We start from the raw sequence: 23,361 nt of genomic DNA, 5'->3' as shown, positions 1-23,361 counted from the left end.
AGTGTTGTGCAATTTACATGAAATAGATGGAGAAAATTTGAAGAAGGTGGTAGCTCATCTTGAAGACAAGCAAAGAGAGGTTGAGGGAATTCAACGGAGTATAGTCAAAGAGGAGGGCAGGCATGAGCTCACAGAATTTCCAAAGACCATCCAAGACCTTCTTTCAACCATGGAGCCCAATCATCCAGGGTACTGAAGTTACAAGAGGCGCTTGCAAAGTTGGATGTTGGAGGATTTGGCATTGTTAAACTGAGAATCTCTCTAGATCAAGCCAAGGTAAGACAATCTACTTATAGTGGCACATGACCACTCAAAGCTATGTGGGGAACTGTAGTCATATGGTAATCTATAAACCTTCATGTCTATATAATTCTATGTGCACATATATATTGTGATGTAGTGGCTACTGTGTTGTGCATCAAAACATAGCTAGATACATGTGTGTCTAAGTATGTAGTAAAGTGTGTACCTATAATGCACATTACTTAGCTATATACTAAGTATGCATATCTATGTAGTAATGTGGAGCTATAATGCACAATATATAGCTATATATATAGGTGCACATATCTATGTAGTAAAATGTGGTGCTATAATTCACAATGCATAGCTATGTACATATATGCATACCTATGTAGTAAATTGTATTTAATGTATGAAACAATGTGTGTGATACATATATAGTTATGTTGTATTCAAGAAAGCTATGTAGCACTTATTAGCTTTATGGTAATATGTAATTAAGTAGTACTATATAGACATAGTTATATAGTGCTACATGGCAAGACATGACCATATTGCACTATATTGCTGTTGCTTTTATAGACTCTACGAATTCATACCACTAAGGTATAATTATATAGTGCTATTTATACTACTCTTGTAGTGCTAAGTTGCTTCATAAATTATATAGGCATATATAACTATATAATTATGTGCCACTATATAGTTGTTTATACCACTCTACACTCTTATATAGTAGTTGTTTAATGCATATAGTGAGAGAGTGTGCTATATAGTGCTTCTATATTGCTGTGTTCTTATATTTTCTCTATAGATACATAGTGGTAATGTGATGGTGTAATTATAGAGTGCTATTTATAGTAATGAAATAGTGCTAGATTGTTCTAGAAACTATATAGGGATATAGTCTTATATAGTTAGATAATACTACATAGCATAAATTCGCCTGTACACTTTGTATATAGTGCTAAGTACACTCATATAGTTACAGACTATGATATATAGTGATTCAATATATTGTAGCCATTTTGATGTTATATACTTGAGAAGAATGGAAATATCTACTTGACATTGGGTGACCAATACATTATAGGACAATAAACATTGCTAGATAGCCATATTTGAATCAAATATTCTTCACTAATGGATTGAAACTTATGTTTATGGTTTGTGTGTACTGGTTGAACTGAGTTTGATAGAGACTGAGCACAAGTCTACTGTTCATAAATATGAGTTTTGTAATTCATTGGAAACAATGCCATTGAAACAGGTACCCCCTCTGTTCCATCAAAGGCCACCTTACACAAGTCATGCTTGCAAGGCCATAATAATATCTGCACCTTGTTGTTGCTATGATTTTAAATTTGTGCGAGAGGCAATAGATAACATGTCACTTCCTTGTGGTCACTGCTGCTACCACTTTCTTTGTTTTGCACACATGGTCCATTCCTATAAAACATGTGTGGCACTTGATTGTGAGCTAGAAGTCGAGGCATGTATGGTAAATACCCCCAACAAAAGTGAACTTCTACCATTGTTGCCATATTTGTGTTTATGTCCATGGTTTGATGAATCCACAATTTGTGCATTTTGGAGATCAATTCTCACAAAGCGTCAACAACTCACCTAGCCTTCATGGCATGGATTATGATTCTACATTCCAATCCCCAAAAAGGGTGCCTGTGAGTGCATTTGGTTGTGACAGGTTGATCCTAGTCCCTTCACCACTAGTAGGAGGAAGCCATTGCATACTTACATTATGCAGAATCTGCTAGCAATGCTCTAATGCAATTTAGTTTTCTTTTTCCAGGGAAAACATTTACTAATGCTATGACTAGGGCTGAAAATTTTGTTATTAAAGAACCAACTCCATATTTTTTCTCGCCAATGTCAAGGATGCAGCACGGACAAGCGAAGATGATGACCAATCTGATCCTAGTCCCTACAATGGTAGGGAAAAGTGAAGTAGTTACTAATCTATAGAGGATTAAAGTTGGATGGGTTTAATTGGGCTCTTATTTGTGGTTGACAGATAAGAGCCCAATAGTTACTAATCTATAGAGGATTAAATTTGGATGGGTTTAATTGGGCTCTTATCTGTGGTTGACAGAGCAATCGTTTGAACCTACAACAATGACGATGAGGGTTGAAGAAGTTGTGAAGAAAGAAATTGCTATGGATAGTACCTTGCATAAAAATGTTGCTACTGAGGGGAATGAATGTAGTTTTGGTTTGAAGGACCCTTTTGTTGATGCTTCCTTACCAAAGAAGGTGCCCACTGCTTTGAATAACAAAGAAGCTACTTGTGGTCCCTTTGGTAAAGATACTTCTTGTCCACGAACACCGTGTGGAAATGTTGCTACTAACACAACTAAAGAAGGGATGGAACCAAAACCCGAGCTAACTGAAAAAGGGAGGGGAGGAGCAGCTAAAGAAGGAGGGGAATGAGAAACTAAGGTGGAACTACTAGATGTCAATCAAAATCCCAAGGGTAATGCTTCTTCTTGCATACTTACATCCTCACTACAATGATTATGTGATCGGATGGCTTCTTATCTTGAACGCTTCTGGGAAATCATGTGTAGAATATGCTTTTGTGATTACCCAAAAGTAATGTGGAGAGTGCACCAGCTGCACATATTGCCTCTCCATAGATATCTATCTGGACAAGCACATTGGAGATTGTTTTCGACTAAGAGCAAAGCACATCTACTGGAGGTGCACTTCCTAGGAACAACTCTTGAAAGTGATGCATTGATGTTAATTTTGCAGAAGAGAAGGCTGAGGATACTGGGCGGTCACTAACTGTTGATGAAAAGGATGAGTATGACTTTACATTAAGTCAAATGCTACGTAAGAAGACAAATGTGAGGAAAACGAAGGAGGCAAAAAAACACATGTTTTGAAACCCCTAACTTCAATACCTCTAAACCAATGTACCGTTCATTGTTGTCTTCTTGCCATTCAAATCCCAAGCCACAATGTTTTCATGCCAACATCGTTACTTTTCCAACTATTAATACACTTTTGTTCTAAACATTGGTTCCATCATCAATTTACTTTTGACAGGACGTCTATTGCATCTCATTATCTATCTCATCCATGCATTCTTGGTTTCATCTATGCTTTGAATGTGTTGTTTCAAGGTGTGGACTAATGTCACAGGAGGCATGGATGTATCTTCAAGTGGATCTAATGCATCCAAGCCATGCAGGTGAGGAAATAGGGCAATCAATTGAGGTCATCAAAGAGCTTGTCCTTTACCATATCTTGGATGATCCATGGCAGGACCCACTACCATTGGAGGAAGATCCGAGGGTGCTCATCCTGGATCCTAACGGGGTTTTTCTGCACACTATATACTACAAAGAATCAACCCCCCGATGATTGAAAACTGCATGTTGAGAACTCAACACTCTTGGAGAGTTTACAAAGTGTATATTTGCAAGGGGGTAGAAGCATTCTTGGATTGGGTGTTCCAGCATTTTGGTGTTTTCTTATGGAGTTACTGTGGACAACAAAAGGCAAAATCATTGCTTCCCCATCGTTTCTCGATGCTACATGAGGGATTCAAGGAAGTTATTGGCCAAGAGAGGTGTCTAGTTTACCCATGGTTACAGATTCTTGGAACCAAAAAGTGTGCCATGTTCAAGCCATTGGCTAACTTTTGGGCATGGCTTCGAGAGTACACTTCTACTGACACAATCACACTGCTTACAAGATGTTCAAATATGAGAGGCCCAACCACTTGATTTACCCAAAGATTGGAAGCCTCTCAATTGGGGAGGATGCAGAGTACCTAACAACTACGTTGCCAACATGGCTGCGGGGTTGGCTGTGTGCTGAACATCGACTGGAGTATACCTTTGAGACGTCTCTAAAGTGCCCACTAGATGAATTTATTAGTTGTGAGGTTTATTGTATGTTTTTTGAGCTTGGATAAAAAAATGCAACTAGCAACTTGTATACATATCCATATTACTAAATTGTGGGCAATGAAATTCGCCCCGACTCTTTATGGCTATTAGCCAGTATTGTACCCTTCTTGACATGTATGCATGGTGTGAGAGAATATGCAATGGCTTTATGATTAGAATTGAGTTGTCCTTGTTTTGATATGTATGCAGTGATTCCGACACACAAGTACATGGCTGGTCTATTTAGGTTGCGATGTGGACAAGAATTGCATAATTTTTTTGTCTATGCAAGAAAGTAGAAACAAGAATTTATCATAAAAAATGGTTTAAAGAATCAATAGCTAGAGTAAAAATTTTCCCCAATCTACGTAATTTAAGTAGCAAGTAAACATGCTTGCAAGAACTAAAAGATGGGCAAGAAAGACACACTAAGCTGTTGTCAAAAATAGGAAGTTTCATTCAAAAGATGATAGATCATAATGGCTACTACAAGGTATCAGTTTGAGGTAGATTGTGGTAAATACACTCCCACACATCTACGTTGATGACATATATCTCAGAATTAGGAGCATTAACCAACTCCATCGGAAATTTGATAGCCCTCACCAGATGAGTAGTGGATTGCAACTAGTTTGTCATGCAACAACTTGTAGTGTTGGTCATCAATATTCTCAAAAATACCATCATGACACATAGTAAGACCCCTTTTTGCATATTGTACCCCATGCATCTTTGACCAATTTGGTTGCCTAAACTTTAGTAGCAAAGCATTTGAGAATGTAAAACTTGACCGTTTCCACGTTATGCGGTTCAACGTTAACTGCAAAATTGTCACCAACAATAGATAGCAACTCTTCCAGGGAGCCTTCACAACCTTCATATATAGGATCCAATATGGGAAGTTCTTCATCGTTTGATACCACCTTAGCTGGCTATAACTTCTTGTGAGCAATTTGAGATGATGGTCTTGTTTACACAAGAACTCAAGGACTGCTGCATACATGCATCACAATGATACCACAACTTGCAAAGCTTGATCTCTGTGGGATTGTGTGTCAAAAACCCACATACACTATTAATACTCTATGTTCCTTGAATGGTTTTAACTCAAATTGTATGGCTCCTGTCAACATAGTAAACCTTTATCTCCCAAAAAAATCTCTTTGATCTTTTCTTCTCTTTTGGTCCTAATGTGTTGTTTCCAAGTCTCTTCGAGAGATAGGACATAACATCCCTTACATTCTTAAGGACAACACCATTTGGATTTACTTGTTCCTATGATAAAGCCTGCTTAACCATTGGTCCAACACCATCATGTTCACCTTTTCCCTATCTAGACCCAAAGAAGTTCCAAGTCATTTGCACCTATGTCAGTGCGATGTACCTACAAGCATGGAAGGGTCAAAACATCACACATTAAAATACAACTACATATATTGGTAATAATTTATATTTGTAGTTGAGTGCTAGTAATATACCCAATTAATTGCCCACAAAGTAGGCTGGCCTTGATGCTTTGAATTGAGATGCAGTGCCATCTGAACATATCCAATGCTTGTAGTAGACATTAATGCCTTCATCAATCATCTTTGTTGTGATGGTAGGTTATGTGCACCAATATAGAGCATTGGTTGTGACGGGAGCAAAGCGAACCCCGAACCCCGACGGCCTCTAAAACACCGGGGACCGAATGGCGCGCCTCAGGCCTGTCATGGTAAAGCAAACAGGGGGCACCACCTAGCTTCAACGGCTAGGACGCAAACAACACACCACCATAACAAAGTTTTCATCCAAGAGAGATGGATGCTTGGGAGTAATGATGAAGAGGAAAGGGAATGAGATCAAGTGAGAGAGAGAGAGAGTGAGGGAGGGGCTATAGCGGCTTAGTACTTAGGCACCACAAAAGGATGGCGAATCCGCACACCCTTCACACATACACAAGCTCACTCCAAAACACAAGACTAGGTGGCGATTCCGCACACCTCACATGGGCAAAACATTGCAAGAAAACATACTCACAAAACCTCAAGCTTTATTTAGAGAATAAGGCGATGAAATGGGGAGCATAGGGTAGGAGAATGAGAAGGTAGAGCGTGGTAGAGCACATGGCGGATAGGTGGGAGTTGATGGAGAAGACTCGCACGAGGGTTATGGCCATCATCCTTCATTTAGTTTCCCTTCATCTTCCATAGCCCAAGGGTGTAGAGGTCATGCTCAAGACGAGCATGGTGATTGCGGTGATGGTGATGGTGTGGGTGTGTGTGTGTGCACTAGGCACACACAGTGCATAGTGTACTCTTTGGTGATGGTGTGTGTGTGTTTAGTGTGATGGTGACCCCTCCTTATATAGGGGAGGAGGGGGGAGAAACTCTAGAATTTAGAAATGAAGAAATCATTATCTACATAGGCCATGTGACTGTGGGCCCCACTTGTCTGGCTGTGTGTATATGTGCCAGAACAGCAGTCTCATGAGAGAGAGACTAAGAGAGAGAGATGGGTTGATGAAAAAAAGTGAGAGGTGACATGGAGAATAAAGTAATTACAAGAGGGGAGAGAGGGCAGTGTGTTCAGAGGTGAATCTGTGTGCAGATGTGTGTGAACACAAGAAAAATCAGGTAACCACCGGGTGGGGATGGGTCTGTGGGCACCTTTTTCAGTGAAACTGAGTGTGTGTGAGTGTGGGGGAGGTTATTTAGCTACAAGACAAGAGACATGGCGCCCTTTAGAGAGAGAGGGGGGTATTTGGGTCATGGGATATGATAGGAGAGAGAAAGAGGGGGTGGGGTATACTATTTTGGAAGATAGGGTAAGTTGCATGTGAGTTAGGGTGCATTATTGGTGAGTTATAATGCATTATTGGTGAGAGGTGGTGTAGCTTGAGGGGAGAGAGAAAGGAGAAAGGACAAGGGGAAGAGAGAGGGGGTTGACCTTTTGAGTGGAGGAGAGGAAAAGGGACACCCGGCGGGGCAACAGTGAAGAAAAAGGAGGCAAGGTGGGGATGGGCTACCCCGCAGGCATGAGGTGGCCTATTTTACCTTTCTTATATATTTACATAATCAAACTTTATTTTTTTCTTACCTTTTTCAATGCCGTCTATGCTCTGCTTGTGCTGCATAATAATTTATTGCTTCTTCTCTGTCCAGCTGCAGTCTTTCCAAGTTGATGATGTGATCTCTCAAATGCATGCTGGGCTGTTGAAGCTGGCTTGCCATTACTCTGAGACTTTGTAGTTGCACGTCAATGGGCAAGATTGCTTCCTTACCAAATACTAGATGATACGGTGTGAATCCCAAGGATGTACGAAATGAAGTTCTATAGGCCCATAAAGCTGGTAGTAGATACTTATCCCAGTCTCCAGGATGATTGTTTACCTGCTTGGTAATAATTTTAGAAACCATTCCATTTACCTTTTCAACTAGGCCATTACATTGAGGGTAATATGGTGAAGAGTGCCTCCTTGTAATGCCCGGTTTCTGCATTAATTCTCCTACCAAGTCTGCTCTGAAACCTGGCCCTCTATCAGAGATGATCTCTAAAGGTGTGCGAAACCTACAACATATGTGCTCGTAGATAAATTTAGCTACCTCTACCGCTGTGATTCTAGTGGTGGCTGTAGCCTCTGCCCATCTAGTCATGTAGTCGACCCCCATGATAATGTAGAATTTTCTAGAGTTGGCCCTAGGTAATGGACCAATGGCATCGATACCCCATTTTTCAAATGGGCCATATGAGAGAATAGGTGTCTGTGGTTCAGGCATAAGTGAACTAGTGCCGGCCTTTTGACACAACTTACATGTTTTGCACCAGTGGTGTACATCACGGTTGAGGCTAGGCCATATGAAGCCTGCCTGCAAGATTTTCCTACTTGTTATGTCTAGGGCAAAGTGACCACCACAAACCCCGTCGTGACAGCTAGCAATTACTCCCGTGAATTCCTGAGAGAGAGGGATCTTCCTGAGTATTTGGTCCTTACCCTTACAGTACAAACCTTCATTGATGAGTTGATACCTTGTGGCCTTCCGCGTCAGCCATTGCTCCTGTCCCTTTGTTAAATCTGATGGGCATTCCCCTGTTTCCAAAAAATGCATGATGTCAGGTAAGGCATCACTTCCTTGAAATAGAGGGAGCTTTAGTTTTATTGCTCCAACCACCACTTCCTGTAGTCTTTCACTTGCTAGGGCATCTGCTTCTTGGTTTTGAGCCCTTGGGATATGGTGTATTTGAACTTCTTCAAACCAACAAGGTTTTTACACCACTTAAGTGAGTCCTTAAACTAGGATTCTTGCATGTCCATGCTCCATTTACTTGCCTTACCAGAAGTAGAGCATCCCCAAATACATTAAGGCGTTGTACACCTTGCGAGACGTACCATTGTAGACCCTTGGTTAGTGCTGCATACTCAGCTTCATTGTTAGAATGTGAATCTAACAATTGGCCCAACGAAAATACCTTTGTCCCTTTGTCATCAAAGACCACTATGCCTGCAGCTGCTTTGTCGGACGCTCGCCTATAGGCTCCATCAAAGCAGAGAGAGTATGATCCTTCTACCATCGGTGGTACTGGAGGTAATCGGACTTCTCCTTCCTTAGATTGCTTCTCCTTCCTTTCAAAGACTTGGTAGGTCATGAGTCCCCCCAAACTTGCCCTTGTCGTGCTTTCTACCTGTACCGTGTAGTCAAACTCTTGCAGACGAACTAGCCATTTAGTAATTCTAGCAGACACATCCATGTGTTGTACAACATAGGGAAATATTTCATCCGTGGTTAGAATCACGAATTGCTTAGGCAGCAAATATGACCTAAACTTTGTAGTTGCAAATCTAAGAGCTAGGACTAAGTGTTCCACATGGGTGAAACCTTTCTCTCCTGCTGTCATCATTGGACTAGAGAAGTAGATTGGCCTCATGAAAGATGTCGTCGTATCCTTTTGGAGTAGCACAGCCCCCAATGAGTCATCACCAACACTTGAGGTGACATAGAATTTTTCATCCCACTTAGGTGGTGAGATAGTTGGCAGAGTGTCTAAGACCTCCTTTACCTTGTTGTAGTGATGTTCACTTTCCTCATCCCAAGTGAAAGTTGATCTTTGAGTGAGTTGTTGCAGTGGTAGAACAAGTTGTGATAGTAGATGTATGAATCTACTTAAGTACCTCACCTTCTGTAGAAAAGAGACCAGTTGACGTGCGGTCGTTGGTGAAGGTAGGGCTATGAGTGCGGACACCTTACTTGGGTCGGCGTTGATACCTCTTGCTGAAATTTCATGGCCTAGTAGAATGAATTTACTCTCCCCAATGTGACATTTATCCACATTTAATTGCCTGCCTAAGCTCTGTAACCTGGCCAAACCTTCAGTTACCTTTTCTAAATGTGAAATACGGGAGCTATATATACAAAAATCATCAATGAACACTCTTATGGATGTTCCAAAGAACGGTTGAAAAACACATGTGACATATCTTTGGAATGTGGCAGGTGCATTTGTGAGACAAAATGGCATAACCTTGTATGCAAAACAACCCCATGGCGTGATAAAAGTGGTTTTTAGTTGATCTTCCAAGGCTATGCGTATTTGAAAGTATCCAGAATAACCATCACAGACGGTATAGCATTCAAAACCCGCCACTTCATTCAGAATTTCATCCAAGAAAGGGAGAGGAAAATGGTCTCTCTTTGTAGCTGCATTTAGTGGTTTGTAGTCAACACAGACCCTCCACTTACCATTCTTTTTAGGCGTCACCACTACGGGTGACACCCATTCTGAGCTTTCTACAGGATAGATGAATCCCGCCTCCAGCAATTTCCTTGCCTCGGCCAAGAGTGCCTTTTCTTGTATGACCCCCAGTCATCGTAGCTTTTGCACAACTGGTTTTACCCCTTCCTTCAGCTTAATATGATGTTCCACCACTGTAATGCCTGTGATTCTTTCATAGTTGTCAATGAACAGGTTAAGAAATCCCATCAACATTTGCAAAAAACTATCTTTCTCCTCAAGTGTTAATTCCGTAGACAACATACCCTTCAACCTACTTCCTCCTAGGCCAGGTGATTTGCTCTCCTCTTCATTGGGTTGCCCTTTTGGTGATGGATCACCAGTTGTGATTACCCTTTGTGGATCCTTCATAATGATACCCATCACATCAATGGAACTGTCACTTTCGTCGGTGGATGTGGTCTCCTCCTCAGAACTGAAAGATTCGCTAGTGGTTTCATCTGCCGATGTTTCCAGATTCATTTGCTTCTGCTTGCCAATCCTCATGTCGTAGTAGATTGTCTCCCCTTTCTTACCGGTCATGCGTAGAAGGCCAGTACCCCAGTCCTGTTTTGCCTTCATGGCCATCAACCATGGCCTTCCCAAAATTAGTGGATAGCCCTCCCCCTTAGTAGGCATTACAAAAACATCTACCTCTACCTCAGTGTTGAAAGCTTTGATTTTCACGGCACTTACCACACCCACACACTTTAGTTTTGTGTTGTTTGCCATCTTTGCCTTGCATGGAGAAGGCTTGTCAACCTCGAGCCCTAATCGAAGCATCATAGCTTCGCTCATTACATAGATTTGTGCACCTCCATCAATGTAGGTGTTTCCAACCCTCTTTCCTTTTATGTTTACGTCGACAATTGGAAGGATGCCATCCATGTTGCATCCCGAAATTGCTCCGGCCTTCTTTGTTTTCGAGCGTCTTGTACTTACCATTTTAGACCATTGTCGCCTTACTTTTGGTGCAAGATGTAGCAGTTGTGGCCATGTAATCTTCGGTCCTTGCTCTGCCACATCCAATGTTAGATCATAGGGCTTAGAACTTTCCCCTAGCTGGAAGTCGGTGATGCCCAATTTCCGTCGTGGCCTGGATGGCCTCTTGCTAGTTTCTCCTCTCATGCTTCTCTCATCATCTGATTGTGTAGCTTTCTCCCTCCTAGCTCTTTTCACAGTCATGGCTTCAAGTGGTTCTAAAAAGGTTACCTTCTCCTTACCCTTGTCCCTCTCCTTTGCTCTAGGTGGATCCACTACTATGGCTTTTCCTTTCTCTTCTAGCCTTATGATGTTTACAGGGCGATCAGGTGGTGAGGCTGGTGGAAGAGGTGGGATGGATGCTTGTAGTGGTGTCTGGGGTGGACGTAGAATTTGTGTTGGTGGGGGTGGTGCTCGGGGTGGGGGTGTTCTTTCTCTAGGGGGTGACAATTGGTTCCTCCTACCTCCTCTATTATAGTTTTGTCGTGGTTTGGGACAGTAGTACATACCGTGACCGTCTTCTCCGCAGTTGTAGCAATGATACTCCCTGTTTTGTCGTCGTGCTCTTCCAGGGTCTTGATCTCTTTCTTGACTCCTCCCTTGTTGTATTAAGTGAACAGACAAATTCTGCAGTTGGTCAGTAATATGGGTCAACATATCTTGTTGGTCATCTCTTACCCCAAGAGCCAGTGGTGGTGGTGGAATGGTGGTTGTCATAGTTGCTGGTCGACGCGATGTTCCTGATTCTGTTGACTCGGTTTCTTTGGCTTTCATTCGCAGCTTCTTGTCTTAAAGGCGAGAAATCTCAACGGCTAACTCGTACGTAGCCGGGAATCTACCTTTCACCTTCTCCTTGAGAAGCGTCCATAAGCCATGCGTGAACCAATCCTTTTTTAGGAAATCGGGTGCAGCTTCCCCCCTAGCCAGTGACTCAACCCACCGTTCCCACAAATCCACAAATTTGGACTCATAGGTGGCATATTCTAAAAGACCCTCCTGCTTCAAGTCTCTCAACTTGTCCCACAACTTTTCTGAAGTGGTACCTCCCCCAAAGCGCCTCTTAAAAGCGGTTTTTAAGGGTTCCCAGTCATCCTTGGTTGCTTGTGGAAGTGCATTGTACCATGATCTAGCTTCTAGCTTCATGAGACGCTTAAAGATTCTAACCCGTGATTCATCCGTATCTTTGTTGCTCACTACACATGCTACTTCAAAGTCATCTAGGAAGTCTGTTACCAAATCCTCCCCCTTCTTTCCTTTAAATGTTGGAAATGCTACACTTGCCATGATTACTGAGAGAGAGCTAGAAAGACACACTGCTTAACTTGCAAAAGTTTTTTCTTCTTTACAAGGAGGCGTGTATACCCTCTTATACTAGGACATAGATTAAAACTTCAAACGGTACATTGCCTTGTACCAAAGGTAAGACAAATGGTTGATCTGATGCCAGAACCTCCAAAAACCGCTCCCCACCCGGCATGGTGTCAATGACGTGCTGGTAGTGAGCCTTCAAATCCAGTATTACCTTGATTGAGCGTACACGGGTTGGTATGTGTGATCTGTATTGAGGTAGGTTGTACTGATTCATGTGAAGCTTAGAGGTGCTTAGTCACTGTCCAAGCTTGTGGGAGAGGGTGGTGTTCTTTCCTGAAACAAACTCAGTAGATCCCTAGTTTCTCTAGTGAGAGTGTGAGCCAATGCTTCCGTTATCTGTGCTGCAGCATCAGGTGCGACTTGAAAACTGACTGTGATAATTACCTCACTGACTTGAGTTACCCGATTCTCAAAGTAGAATAGTGTTGATTCTCTATTGTGTAGAGCTCCTTCCATTTTGTTGTTGTGGGTTGGTTGTAGGTTGCGGACATAGTTTCGACCTTCTCCTTCTTATTCTTGGCACTTGGCCTATGTATATCCACTGGGTTTGGCGTGTTGTTTGACTCTCCCACTGCAAATCGATTACCGTTACGCCTGGCACTCGATCTTCGATGGAGATGCGGAGTTCGTCTAGTTGTGCTTGGAGCTCTTCTTCTTCTGTCGTCCAATTAGCAAATCCTGCTAGCCATTCATCCATTCACAATAGTTTAGGGGTTTCAGTCTTGTAAACTGAAGGGTTTCATGAAAAGATCCTCAGTGGGGGCACCAAATGACGGGAGCAAAGCGAACCCCGAACCCCGACGACCTCTAAAACACCGGGGACCGAATGGCGCGCCTCGAGCCTGTCATGGTAAAGCAAACAGGGGGCACCACCTAGCTTCAGCGGCTAGGACGTAAAAAACACACCACCATAACAAAGTTTTCATCCAAGAGAGATGGATGCTTGGGAGTAATGATGAAGAGGAAAGGGAATGAGATCAAGTGAGAGAGAGAGAGAGAGGGTGAGGGAGGGGGTATAGCGGCTTAGTACTTAGGCACCACAAAAGGATGGCGAATCCGCACACCCTTCACACATACACAAGCTCACTCCAAACACAAGACTAGGCGACGATTCCGCACACCTCACATGGGCAAAACATTGCAAGAAAACATACTCACAAAACCTCAAGCTTTATTTAGAGAATAAGGAGATGAAATGGGGAGCATAGGGTAGGAGAATGAGAAGGGAGAGCGTGGTAGAGCACATGGCGGATAGGTGGGAGTTGATGGCGAAGACTCGCACGAGGGTTATGCCCATCATCCTTCATTTAGTTTCCCTTCATCTTCCATAGCCCAAGGGTGTAGAGGTCATGCTCAAGACGAGCATGGTGATTGCGGTGATGGTGATGGTGTGGGTGTGTGTGTGTGCACTAGGCACACACAGTGCATAGTGTACTCTTTGGTGATGGTGTGTGTGTTTAGTGTGATGGTGACCCCTCCTTATATAGGGGAGGAGGGGGGAGAAATTCTAGAATTGAGAAATGAAGAAATCATTATCTACATAGGCCATGTGACTGTGGGCCCCACTTGTCTGGCTGTGTGTATATGTGCCAGAACAGCAGTCTCATGAGAGAGAGACTAAGAGAGAGAGATGGGTTGATGAAAAAAAGTGAGAGGTGACATGGAGAATAAAGTAATTACAAGAGGGGAGAGAGGGCAGTGTGTTCAGAGGTGAATCTGTGTGCAGATGTGTGTGAACACAAGAAAAATCAGGTAACCACCGGGTGGGGATGGGTCTGTGGGCGCCTTTTTCAGTGAAACTGAGTGTGTGTGAGTGTGGGGGAGGTTATTTAGCTACAAGACAAGAGACATGGTGCCCTTTAGAGAGAGAGGGGGGTATTTGGGTCATGGGATATGATAGGAGAGAGAAAGAGGGGGTGGGGTATACTATTTTGGAAGATAGGGTAAGTTGCATGTGAGTTAGGGTGCATTATTGGTGAGTTATAATGCATTATTGGTGAGAGGTGGGGTATCTTGAGGGGAGAGAGAAAGGAGAAAGGACAAGGGGAAGAGAGGGGGGGTTGACCTTTTGAGTGGAGGAGAGGAAAAGGGACACCCGGCGGGGCAACAGTGAAGAAAAAGGAGGCAAGGTGGGGATGGGCTACCCCGCAGGCATGAGGTGGCCTATTTTACCTTTCTTATATATTTACATAATCATACTTTATTTTTTTCTTACTTTTCCCAATGCCTTTTATCACTCCCTCCCTAAGAGGGGTTTTCATGGGGTGGGGACGAGAGAAGAGGGGTATGGGAGCTTGGCTTGTGAAAAGCCCCCATCAGTTGGTATGCCAATGTTGTGATTGTACTTCAATATGCTCTTTGAGAGAGTATTTTTCAGCAAAGTCAACGACCGACACAAAAACATCAAAAAGAGAGTGATCGATGCAGCATTGAAATTGATTTACCTGCCAGCTATATCTGAAATTTTGTAAAATGGAATTCTTTGTATGTGTTTTTGAAAGCTTCAACATCTCACTGGTTGGTAGCAGCTATTGCTGCAACCCAAGATGCTTTCCCAAGTTTTCCTTCTTATCACTATGCTCCACATATAAAAAAACTTTAACAAGGCATAACTTGTTGGTAGTTGCACTATGTTCTTTTCAAAAACACACATCTCCCACCTGATCATCCCGCATGACTTACATGTGCCCTTAAGCAGGTTAGTTTATGGTAAAGTTTACCGTCGGGCTTCTTACACACGCATTCTTTTCACAACTGTGTGATTCATTTATATAGGCGTATTCCTACTGAGCATTCTTCATCGCCATCTGTCATATAGCAGAACTTGCATTGTCTAGTACATTTACAAGCTGTGCCACGGTAGCCAAATCCCTATGACCTGACATAATTGACTGCCTCTTTCAAGTACAACATTTGAACATGAGCTTGGCAACAACATGTGTTAAAGTCTTTCATTTTCTTCATAGAAAAAGGTTTGTACTTCTCAAAAGAGCATTGTCCTAGATTGAGTTCCAGTTGACATGCTTTAATCTGAAGTAGAATTCAGTCTGCAAAACAATTTGGCCAAATCGCACAACATGATCATCAAGACAGCTAATGTTCAAGTTTAGAAATTCGTACCACTAACACACTGCATCTATCTCTAGATTACCAATGCTTTAAATATTCTAGTATATATCACTAGATAATACCATCTAGATGTCAACAATGCATATGGAACTAAAAAATGCTATACATCTCTATAAGAATGGTTCACTTCAACCGCTATAATGAATAAAATAGTGCTATATAGATCTGCACAAAATTTATGTAGCAATACACAGTGTTGTTATATAGCTAAATAGTTATATAGCTCTGCACAAAAGCTATGTAGCATTACAAAGTGCTATATAGCTATATAGCTCTACACAAAGGCTATGTAGCATTACACAGTGCTATATAGCTATATAGCTTTGCACAATATATATAGTAGTACACAATGCTATATCTCTATATAACAGTACATTGCTATCCTCCACAAAAACCTATATATCAATGCAAAACTATATAGAATTTCATAGAGCTATGTACAAAATAAGAGAATTTTATAATACCTAGCAACGATAATTAGTATTTGAAAAGGTAAGTAATATAAGATCTCATAGCGCATTGTTCTCAACAAACTCATTAAATGAAATAGTGATAGATTGTGTATAGGTGTATATGGTAGCTCAGAACTACATCTAGTACTTCAAAATATTAGAAGTTTCTATAAAGAAATGGCCCTTGCAAAGTACAAAAAGTGGTCCATAGACGTAAATGGCACTTTTTCCACGTAACCAACATTTTAGAGGTGTCAAATGCACTATGTAGAAGTAATATATAGTGCCAAACATTACTCTTCAAATTTGAAAAGGAATTTACTCCAAGGGTAATTACACCACAATATGGTTTATGGATGATGAATGCAAGCAAACAACAAGACAAAAATGAAAAGAAAGATTTTACCTTAACAAATCTTTGAGATAAATACTACATAAAATGCTACAACACTATATTTTTGTGGGAGCGAGCCAAGGAATGAGTCCATCATAGGGCCTAGTGGGATACATGCTGGTACGTAACTCCTACATGCCAAGAAAGAAACACACACACACACACGTTCTTGACCTCCTAAAATTTTCCAAAAATTTAGCGAGTTTCCCTCACTAATCAATTTTCAACTTGGACAAGCTATTTATCACTTTAGAAGTGGTTGTCCCCATGGACTTGAGCAATATGGCCACACACTAGAATATTGCAATATGGTATTGAGTTGTTTCTTTGCTTACACGAGAGAGAGAGAGAGAGAGAGAGAGAGAGAGAGAGAGAGAGAGAGAGAATTTTAATATGTGAAAGACTAACTATTTGGAACTTATGAGAGAGGGCAAGGATCTCATTGAGAAAGGAAACTCATGGAGAGAGCATAAGGGCAATATAGAGAGGGGGTAGCAATAGCAGTCCTTTGCTTACGCCACGCATGCCTTAGCAAAAGTGAGAGGGATGTGTGTTGTGTGAATGGGTTTACACATGGGAGAATTGGTTAAACACATGTGAAAGAAAAGGGAAGACTTTGGTCAATTCTAGTTTAAGCTAGGAAGAGAGATATAAGCCATGCAAAACAAGCAACTTTTGATTGGTGAACGGTGTTTGGGACATGTCATTCTTGGAAACATCCAATAATTCCTTTGGAGATATTCCTAAGAGGAATTTGAGCAAATTAAACCAAAAATTTCACAAATTCACACTATTTTCTAATATTTCAAGAGGATTTTACTCCTTTCCCCACCCTCGCAACCGGCTACTTCAACTTTTGAACCAACTCAAGGATGAAGTGACACATACTTTTGAGAACACTGTTGGTGAGCATGGTAAAGATCACTTATAAAGAAATGCAAATATACACACATGTCTATTCCATGTCTTTACATTTTTAAGTCCACATACAATGATTATATATACCAATATCATATTTGCTAAATTTGTATATATGTTTGTAGATACATACATTCGTAAAATGAGAACCCATAATTTAATAGATTTAGATGTACATATATACATTGATTAATGGGAAATGAGAGAGAAAAATATTGATGGGGTGAGGAATCCACATCTTAGTGGTGATATTGTTAATTAATGTCTGTAAATTGGTGTAAATACATTGATATATCATTTACGTTAATTTTTTAAAATTGAAATTTAACTATATGAATATTTCTCTCTTTTTTAATGATTAAATGATTTGAGAGAGAGAGAGAGAGAGAGAGAGAGAGAGAGAGAGAGAGAGGCTATGGGTTGTACAAATAGAGATGAGGCTTACCACATGGGGAGGAATGGGTGTGGTTGGCAGATGACTACCCTCCCACCCTATAATATACATACATTGAAAATGCTGATAGAGCCATACATTATATGTCTACATTGGTATGTAGCCCACATATATAGAAATAGGTGCACACATGCATATCGAAGTCTTCAAAGGTCTGGTAGAGATAATTGCATGTAAGCTCTCTTAGAATAGTTCGTTGCAATTCCTTGGCTTGTTCTTGAATTCTTTCAAGTTGTTCAATCCTCCTTTGTTCTTCCATGAACAAAGTTTAGTACCAACTATCTCTAGGTACCATGATTTAATTACTAGATCTCCACTTTAGGCATTGAGGTTTTTCCTTCTAGGGTGCAAGAGATGAGTGTTGATCCCTTATTTTTGGCATAATCACACTTCTTAGATAGATTGGCAAATCTTCACTCTAATTTCTCATTATCTCTCTCCACAAGAGAGCAACTACCAATGTAGGAGGTGGAAGTTGCACGGCCCCAACCACAAGTTAGTCCTAGCAATGGAGGATCCATGTAGCATAAGTATGTTTTGTGACATTACAGGTGAAGTTTTCAACACAAATAACTAAAAGGAGCAAGTGGTTGCATGCCCATTAAGTGCAAAATTTGTTTGATGGTTGGGTCATTGAAACTTTTTCTTTTTCTTTGTTTTGCAGCATATTAAGAATGGATGCTTTGTTGGGCATTATGGATAAGGTGAATAAATATAACTTCAAAATTGCATTGTTGAGTTGAACTTGGTTGTAGGTGAGCTTAACCTCCTTGATGTGGGGTTAAAGAGGGGTAACCTATGCCAAAAAAATGCCTTAAGGTAACAATGGATATGTTCTTCAATGCATAGTGTAACCATCGTTGATAATCCCTTAGTCATAATCTTTGAAGCACAGTTGTGGCCTATCAAGCCGTGGAGCTACAAGACCCAATGCAAAACATAATCTTTGAGTCTAGGAGCAACAACGAAGGATATGAAAGGAAAGCTCAAAAAGTTTTGAAGTGCTTCAATGCCAAATTGAATAGAGCACTATTGTATCTTGCCACAAATGCAAAGTCTCTTTCGCCTCACAATTTGCTTTTCTTGTTTTGCATATCCCCTTGATTAGGCATTCTAAGGTAACAGACAACTCTAACACTACCCACAATGACAACAATTTTCACATGCGAACTCTTCCTGAATCATTACTCAATTTTTGCATTAATTGTGCATACTCTAAGGTCGAAATACTTGTAGATCTCAATTTTGGCACTAATTGCACACTTTAAGGCCTGAATACTTGTAGATTTTAAATTTCTACCTTTGCTAGAATCTACAAAATGATCCTAGACAACAAGGCCAATCTTAAAGCCCTAAGTACGGAAGCCAAATTAAAATATGTTTTTTTTCAAAGGTGTTAACTAGTCAGCTTTTTTATTCCACCAACACCGTGCATCAAGGCGACGAACCCGGAACCATCCTTTGGCTTAAGGTACCACCAAGGGCGCTTAGTGGGGGTTGAACCCACCACCTTGGTGATGCAAGTCTAACCCTCTTCGAACTAAATTAAAATATCTTATAAAGAGTACAACTTTTGCCAAGTGAGAACTATATCTTAAAGACATCTGTGTGAAAGCTCTAGTTTACAAAATTTCGTTGTAGATTCAAGCTTCCTTTTATGACTTATTTGTTGCAATTGTATGTGCTGCTGAAATACAATCAGTGTTTAGATCCTAGTTGTTTCAATACTTGCAAGCCGTTTGAGCAAACTCTATCTTTGTTGCTCATTTTTATGCTTTTTGTTAAATATTTGAACGAGAGGATGATTTAAGAGTGATAAATGGATAGAACTCATCAGATAGAGACCTATAATTTGCTATTTTGCAAGACTGCATGAATAAATCACACATGTTTTCACTTTGACATGCAAGTCCAAATTAGTCATGTTTTCTTGTTGTCCGCTTGGTGGGGTGAATCTACATCGCAATCAGATGAGATTTGGACCATTCAATCTGTCATTTATTGCTCATGAGTTGGAATTTTGGGATGTGGTTTTTAAACCATGTACAATACATGGTGTAAGATGTTACCTAGGAGGGTATTTAGGTAACCTCCTTATAGAATTCTAAATTAACTTTTTTGATAGGAAGAACCTTAGCATGTATGCCTGACTCAAATACTTTCATGTGTGTGTGTGTGTGTGTGTGTGTGTGTGTGTGTGTGTGTGTGTGTGTGTGTGTGTGTGAGAGAGAGAGAGAGAGAGAGAGAGAGAGAGAGGTCCATGTCCGGGTCTAGCTTCCCCTAAAACCTAGACATCCCTCCCACTTGAGACCAACATTGAGTCAGGACTCTTCCTGCCTCCAATGCCAGCTCAAGGGGGTTCAAAAAAGAAAGAGAGAGAAAAACAAACCTCTCTTTCTCAACTTTCTCTATTTTGTAGAATTTCCTTGGTTCCCCAAAAATGAAGTCATCAGAGTAGGGTGTGCTATTGTCCAGGGCCAACTAGTGAAGCACTCTATTGATCCTGCTTGGTTCAAAGATGACAACTTCTTTTTCCCGATCAGTGCCGAGTACGCCGGTTATCACAGTCGCCTAAGAGGAAGGTTGTTACTTTCCACTCAAATAGACTCTTAAGAGAACAACATAAAAATTGGTAATCATATTCGGCCAACTAACCCTCCAGGTCCGCCTGCCCACCGAACCTTTCGGTAAGTGTACATTGCAGAGGTCTTACTACCATATTCGATAAACAATGAAGACAAGCAACAACAAGTCAAACATTTCATAAGATCATGTAAATTGTTGCATATCCTCTCAACAAGGTACACTTATTTGGCATGTTCCCGCCTTTGGTCTTTTGTTAAATATTTTAATTCATTCTTCCTTTAGTAATTAAGAGATAGCTAGTTATCCTAGCTAAACAAGCAACACACTTATACCCTTGTCATCCTCCCTCATCAGGTCCCAGATGACTAGGGTCACTGCCGCAAACTCGGTAGCTCCTTTACACAATTCTTGTTGCTTAGTTTAGTGTGGGAAAGACATAATCTCTACTTAAAATTCCTTAAATTTATATCGAAACTTGGAGCCACAATCCAGGATGGGTTTGGATCAGCCGGATAGCCCTATGGTTCCTAGCCTTTCCAAGTTCATTTTCCTTTTTTTAAAAATCAATTCAGCCAAGTTCCTTAATTAAGGTACATCTCCCTTCCAAATCCATGATCCCTTCGATCATCCAAACATCTCCTTTTGCATTGGCATCAGGCCTACCCGAACTAGGCAGATTTTCAATGATTCCGTGAGTACTTCACCCGGCCGAGACATCACACCCATTCATTCCAATCTAAGATATGGAATGAATCCGAGCTTGAAAATGAACCAACGGTTATCAGTTAGCCAGACAGGACCAAGTTTGCACAGGGCGCATCTGGGCTGGCCTTCTCTCCATTCTCCAACTCATTTCAAACAATTTCACACCCACAAACTTATAATATGTTGTGCTAGGGCTATCCATGTCCAATACATCTTGGATTTCTTTTGAATCCTAGTGTAAAGATTTTGGTTACCTTCCTTGAGTTAATCTTCTTAGTTCCTAGTTTTTTGTTTTTACTTACTCAAATAATGTCCCATAGAGAAAACAACGTGTTTCAAAAGGTTGTCCGAGTTGGTTTCACTTCATCCTTTTTGTTAACCCCGGATTTTCCTAGCTAATATGTAATCCCCTTTGTCATCCAATGCAAGCCATGGGTCATCTCCATGGAAGCGGGAAGCAGTTCCAATTCCGATCACCTACGGGGCATCTCCATAGGAGCCATCCCTTGCTCCCCCCGAAAATCCTATAAAAACAAAATTGAGAGATAAGAAAAAACGATTAAAGTGCTAGAAATGCATTATGCAATGTGAAACATCTTTGACAAATAGTCTGTTTGGGAGAAGGTTGTAATGCTTCCTTTCCTACTTTGGTTGAACACAATGAATGCAAGTGAGTATAGTCATTGAACTTTCCTAACATTATGGTCATGACTACCTTAGTGCAATATCAAGTATGGTTGTGTAAGTGCTATAAGGCTTCCAGTCTATCTACCATCTTGGAATCCATGTGAGAGGGACATTTCTTCTAAGAATAAAAGATAAATTTCATTCAATTGTGTGAATGCTCAAACCCTATCTTTGTGCATTACTCTTAAGCTTCTTTCTTGTACTTGTGTGTTCACCTTCTAAAATGGAATGAAGTGCTTCCAAGGTGAGTGTAGTGTTATGGTCTTCTTATGCATCATGAATGTACTAAGTGAGTAACAATTAAGGATCCTTATTTAGGATTATGAAAGTACTTAAGTGATTGACAAGTGCTTATGCAAGTTCTTAAGTGATTGACAACACATTCATTCATTCAAGGAAGTATATGTTCTCTCCCTATACATCCTACAATGATTAAGACTAAACCAAATAAATGTTATCATGACTAGCATAGTTTAGGCACTTACCTTCTTTAGGTCGCTTTCTTGATAAGAGGGATTTTGTAGTAGAGAAGGGGAGAGGGCTTTGAAGAGGTGGACCTTCTTCTTCTTCTTGCGTTTGCCTCATCTTCCTCAAATGGATGACCTTCACAAAGGAATGGAGCAGAGAATTTTTCTACAAAACCTCCTTGAGAATCCTCTTACAAGTGTCTTGAAGAGGATGGTAAGGTAAGAGAAAGGATACCCTAAGAAAAGTGAGGCTAGTATTAGAGAGAAAGAGAGATCCTTGTTAGGAAGTAGGATGCTCAAAGGACAAGGAGTGTAAGCTTTCCCTAGATTAGGTAAATCTTAGCAATCCTAGAAATAGGAGACCAAGGATGAAGGGGAGATGAAGTTCAAAGCTTCATAGCTTATGCTATGTGTATATGTAAGGGAGAAGAGAACTAGAAGTTCCCTAGAATACAAGAGTGGCCTATTCTTGGAAGGCTATGGAATGGAGAAGCTTAAGGAGGAGTTGGAACATGAATGTGTGTGTGTGTGTGTGTGTGTGTGTGTGTGTGTGTAATAGACTTTGTTTGGCTATGGCTTCCAAAAGCTTTCTTACAAGCTTACTCTCTAATGCATCTTGAAGAATAAGGAGAGAGAGTGTGTGTCCAAAAAAATGAGAAGAGAAACCCTCTTTTTAAATGCATTTTTGATGAGCACTTTCACTTTCTTGATAACTTATCTCCTTTATTGATAAGCTCTTTTATTTAACTTGATAACTTATCTTTTTTATCAAAACTTTTGCAACAAGTTACTTATTCCTCTTATCTTTTCTTTTTCACCTTTTCATGCTAATTTTCTTGAAAATAAAAGCTAATTTCACATGCTTTTTCTTACATCATCTTACAGTTCACATGATTCTCCTTACTTCTCCTTACACTTCACATGACTCTTCTTATATTTTTCTTACACTTCACATGCTTATTCTTACATTTCACATGCTTTTCCTTACAATCATCATGTCTCTTCTTACAGTTTCTTATCTCTCCTTACACTTCACATACTTCTCCTTACATCTCCCTTAACTTCACATGCTTTTCTTACAACTCATTACATTTCCACATGTTTTTCTTACAACTATCATGACTCTTATTACTTCTTACAAGTCCTTTCTTTTGTAAGAAAACAACATAAACATAATGAGGTACCTTTGTAAGAAGGTATTATAATGAGGTACTTTTGTAAGAAAAGTAATATGATGAGGTACTTTTGTAAGCAAAATAATCCAATGAGGTATTTTTGAAGAAAAAGGTATTTCCCAAAATGAAAAATA

At 40.6% G+C, this 23,361-nt stretch overlaps 1 long non-coding RNA gene across 1 annotated transcript; it reads right to left on the bottom strand.

The window, feature by feature from the left end:
* Window positions 1-14,723: 14,723 nt before the first annotated feature.
* On the bottom strand, window positions 14,724-22,687 carry LOC147461044 (uncharacterized). Its single transcript, XR_015187566.1, has 2 exons — window positions 22,071-22,687; window positions 14,724-21,422 (listed from the first exon to the last, which is right to left on the bottom strand). It is a non-coding gene; the product is annotated as an uncharacterized LOC147461044 (long non-coding RNA).
* Between the last annotated feature and the right edge of the window lie 674 nt (window positions 22,688-23,361).

This window comes from Adiantum capillus-veneris, chromosome 3 (genome assembly GCF_014529385.1).
Source record: "Adiantum capillus-veneris isolate H3 chromosome 3, ASM1452938v2, whole genome shotgun sequence".
Classification (NCBI taxonomy): domain Eukaryota; kingdom Viridiplantae; phylum Streptophyta; class Polypodiopsida; order Polypodiales; family Pteridaceae; genus Adiantum; species Adiantum capillus-veneris.
This window is presented reverse-complemented; position numbering and strand designations above follow the sequence as displayed.